At 40.2% G+C, this 4,819-nt stretch overlaps 1 pseudogene; it reads right to left on the bottom strand.

The window, feature by feature from the left end:
* Nucleotides 1–3,001: 3,001 nt before the first annotated feature.
* On the bottom strand, nucleotides 3,002–4,323 carry LOC143411568 (serine/threonine-protein kinase Sgk1 pseudogene; annotated as a pseudogene).
* Nucleotides 4,324–4,819: the final 496 nt, after the last annotated feature.

The following is a 4,819-nucleotide window of genomic DNA, read 5'->3' as shown; positions in this document are numbered from 1 at the left end:
AGAAGAATAGCTGTTGGAAGGTAAAATACAGAGTTTTGTTTCAGACATGATAAGGTAGTAGGAGTAGGTTCCTTGTGTGACCTTTGGGCCAAATGAATAATGAAATGTACATAAAGCATTTTCCTAACAAGTCTTGCACATGCTCAGAACTCAAAAAAATATTTATGGTTACTATTACTATCGATGTTATTTCTCTTAGGACTATTTTTATCAACAAAAAAAGCTTACCAAAAGGGAGCCCTACTTTTTCATGACCTCACTATATCATCACTTATGAACAGCAACAGCATATAATACATTTTGGGAAAAAAAAATCCAAATGGTTTCTCTCTCTTATGCACATGCAGCCAATTACTTTGTGAGTGGCGAGGAAGTAAAGCAGAGGTAAATGAAATTCACAAAGCCCCTAAGCATCTGATTTTTTTTCCCATAAAGATTAAAGGTATTGTACAGATGGATTACATTCTTTCCATCATTAGTTAAGCCAGTCTAAGCAAAACAAATTCTCAAGAAAGTATCAGAAGGGCAGGTCAATTTGACTATGCAAAGAGCTTTACATCATAAAAAAAAAACATCAGAGAATCTGTTTGAAAGGAATTGCATAAAAGAGGAGAGCTGGGAAGTTCCCTCCTTCCTCCGCTCCGTCCCCGTATCTGCCCCCATCACCACTTCATGATGATAAACATTCACTCTCTTGACACATTCATAAGCTGAGAAAGGAGCAGCAACATAGAAAATAATTGCCACACACAACATATAACTTCCACTTGCCCTCAGGATATAAAATGCAACAGGACACCTTCTGTGAGCTGGCTGAGGGGAAGCAATTATTTAGATCCACATTCTTGATCAACATCCCTGAAGCAGAAAGCAAAATGAATAACCAGTAAATGGATGTCACTTCTAGACAATGTGCCTCTAAAAATAAAAGCAAAAGAGCACAAACATCTATCTTGAATTTGGTCCTGGATTTTTCTGGACAGTGCATAGACAGATGTGGATGTAGCTGGCCGGTCCTACAAAGTACTAGCAAAGAAGTATAAATTGGGGAAATGTTGCTTCAACTTTCTAAAGGCCAATAGTTCCCTAAAACACAGGAGTGCCATGTCTGACCTCTCAGACAATGCTGCCAGATGCTGATCTTCTCACAGAGTCCACCACATACATATTTCAGGACAATTCCAGTGCGTCTGAAATCTTAGGTCTTCATGTGGTTGAGAAAAGCTGATCATTCATTTGCCCAGCAAGAAGCCAAATTTATCATTTTTAATTGACAAGAAAACTCAGAATTCAGTCAAAGCCAAATGTGAGAAGGACTGAAGAGTCATCGAAAATGCTACTAGGAAAGGTCTGTTTCTCAAAAGGGCATTTTGCTGTTGAGGGCAGCCTATTTTGGAATGTTTGTTTCTTTACGCAAATGTGCCGGTTCCCACATCACCTGTGCATCATGTGAAGTGACATTTCCTCTGGTAATTGTGCATTTTCTCTCAGTGGCTGACGAAATGATGGTGTGAGAGGCACATGACTGTCAGCCATGAGGGAGTGCTTTTCGGAAGGTTTGATTCAGGACCCCCAGAGCCCAAATTTCTTTCCCCAGAGTCATGTTTTTCCTTTTCCAATGGTAACATATATTTAAAGCATGAGATTCCATAAAAGAAAGAGCTATACTAATGAGAAATCCTAACATTTAAAATTGGGTATCAAAGTAACCATCAGCAAAAGGAAAACAGCCCCAGGCTGCCATCCAGTCACAGATACACAATAACACTCTGCACACCATGGCAACAATAGGACAATAGGAAGGCAGGACAATTTGCATATGTAATATACATGATTAAATATATCTGCATGTAAACAGACAAAGCTGTAGGTTTGAGTACAGCTAGACAAAGTGGCAAAGTGGCATATATATATATATATATATATATATATATATATATATATATATATATAAAACATTAAGAAATCACTGTTCCTCTCTCTTTTTTAAAAAAATATTTTTCAAGGTTTTATTGCAAACCAAAATTGGTTCATTGCACACAAAAAAAGTTGTGTGGTAGGAAGGAGGGATTGTACATATTATAACCATGTTAATTACAATACATTAAAATGGTGGTTTACATTACAAATAAGCCTGTAAGTTTAAATATACTAGTGTTATAACCCAATGTATAGACCTTCTTTATACAATACATACAATTATCAGGAATGCCAAAAAAAAAAAAAAAAAAAAAAACACATAAATAATGCCCATTTTACAGGTGACATTTTAAACAATGAAAACACCAAACGGCTTCAACAACTGGGGCATTGATCCATAAAAACCCTTTCTAAAAATAGAAATATTTGTATCAGCAATGCTTTCTTTAAAGCATCTGGATGCAAGTCATTGCAAGACCATTTCAATAAATTTTAGTTATTAACAATATCTTACCAAGAAAAACAGTCTACACATAAAATTTATCTTCCAAATATGGAAGAAACAAACAATTTCCCACATTGTAGTGTCCTGCAAGTGTCACATTGATGCTTATAACAAAATCCATCTGTGATCAGGCATACCACACTCATACCATTGTTCACATAGTTTATCCACAAGGAAAAATAAAGAACTGAAACATTCTGCCATAGGAAAAGCTTTGGAGCTAACACGATCTCAGCAGAAAAGGCACATTTCAGAATATTCCTCATCACAGCCCAGACAGACCCACAGAAGATCCTTCTTAGATCAGCATCTTCCTCCTAAGGAGATCCTTGCATCTGTCTAGGGCGGCACACTGATGCTCATTTCAGAGATAGCACCACGTTGGAAGGAAGGATAAAAATGAAAACCTCAGGAGCTCACTGAGAGGAGGGTGTGCTCTTTGAAAAGCTTCCAGCAAACAGTGTGCAACAGGATTGCCAAGCTTCCAGAGATGTGCAAATTCTCTCTTTTAAGATGTCCTGTCAGCTGGCAGCTCTGCCCAAAGGCTAACTAAAACATTTAAAACACACATGAAATCCTTCAAAACCACCCCTAAGACTGTTCAGAGGAAAGAGTCCATGGGAGGTGCGTATGAAAAGCCCAGGAATGCCTCAGCAGCTTCCTTCACGCTGGCTGTGATGAGGATGCTGTCAGGGGACCTGCCGACGGAGTTGGGGACAGGCTCTTCGGTAAACTCAGGATCGAAATGCCGCAGGTCGCTGGGCCCACTCACATTTGGGTTAAAAGGGGGCGTTATCTTCTTATTAATGAGATCATCCCAGTTAATCAGAGAGAAGAAGACGACGTGATTCTTAATCTCCATAAAGTCGTCCTTGGCACCGACCCTCTTTGTCCTGTCCTTCTGCAGGAGGCCCTCCAGGAGATGTCTCGCAGAATTTGTGATATTTGGTTTCAACTGGAGGGGCTTGTTCAGAATGTTATCGTACATCTGGGCTGTGTTTTGGCTGTAAAAAGGAGGCAGGCCAAACAGCATCTTGTATAAAACAGCCCCCAGGCACCACCAATCCACCGTCCTGTCATAAGGCTGCTTATGAAGTACTTCGGGTGCAAGATACTCAGGTGTGCCACAGAAGGTGGATGTCGTGCCATTGTGTTCAACGTTTTCCTTGCAGAGTCCAAAGTCAGTAAGGACAATGTGTCCCTGTGAATCTAGCAAAATATTCTCTGGTTTTAAATCTCTATAAACGATGTTCAGAGAGTGCAGGTAACCCAAGGCCCTGGCTATTTCAGCAGCATAGAAGCGAGCCCGTGGTTCTAGGAAGCAGCGCTCCCTCTGGAGATGGTAGAACAGCTCTCCTCCATTAATGTACTCTAGGACACTAAAGTACAGTTTGTCGGCAGTCTGGAAAGAGAAGTGAAGGCCCACCAGGAAAGGGTGTTTCACATTCTTCAGTAGAACATTCTGCTCCGACATAATACGCTTCTCCTCCTTCTTTTCCAGGATTGCTTTCTTCTGCAAAACTTTGTCTGCATAAAATGCTTCTTCTGCCTTGTGTCTTGCTAGAAGAACCTTTCCAAAACTGCCCTTCCCAATTACTTTCAAGAAGTGAAAGTCAGATGGTTTAGCATGAGGATTGGATGATGGAACAAGGTTGATTTGCTGAGAAGGACTTGGTGGAGGAGAAGGGTTGGCATTCATAAGTTCGGGCTCCTGAAGTTGGGAAATTTTCAAAATGGACTGAACTTCAGGGTGTTTGCATGCATAGGAGTTATTGTCAATCTTCTGAATAAAGTCGTTCAGGCCCATCCTCCTCTGTTTCATGAAAGCGATGAAATCGCTACCATTCCCCTCATTCTGGAGTGAGGGTGCCTCTAGCAGCCTCGGTTTTCACCGTCATCGCCACCGACAGAGCACAGAGAACCTAGGCTGATGGGAGACCGGCTTGGCCAACACTGCCTGTTCCTCTCTCTTTTGAATTAGAGAAAAAGTTATTCGTATTAAAGTGTTGACCTGGGTCAAGATTTTTTCCAGGAGCTTACTATGCCAATCCTCTTAATTATAATCACACCAATCTGGTACAATAAAATCTCCAGAATGCCTACTTATGCATTGTTCAGTTGAGAAGAATGTATTATGTATGCTTCAGTGTACTGAACTGGAGGTTTATTTAAAGCTATAAATAGTTTCATGCTCAGATTATCATTTTTAAGCAAGACAAGAAAGAGACCAAATAGGCCCTTGTCTCTAACCTCCTGTGGGGTTCCTCTCCCAAAGTTTTGTGAACACAACTCTGTTTTTATGTTTCAAAACTTTATCACAGGGATCTATAATAGCATTTGAGAGAGACAAAGAATGATCATGACACATACTGTAAGCTCTCCCTGGCCAATGAA

Source organism: Callospermophilus lateralis, chromosome 12 (assembly GCF_048772815.1).
Source record: "Callospermophilus lateralis isolate mCalLat2 chromosome 12, mCalLat2.hap1, whole genome shotgun sequence".
NCBI lineage: Eukaryota > Metazoa > Chordata > Mammalia > Rodentia > Sciuridae > Callospermophilus > Callospermophilus lateralis.
The sequence above is the reverse complement of the archived record's forward strand: the minus strand, read 5'-3'. Positions and strand labels throughout refer to the sequence as shown.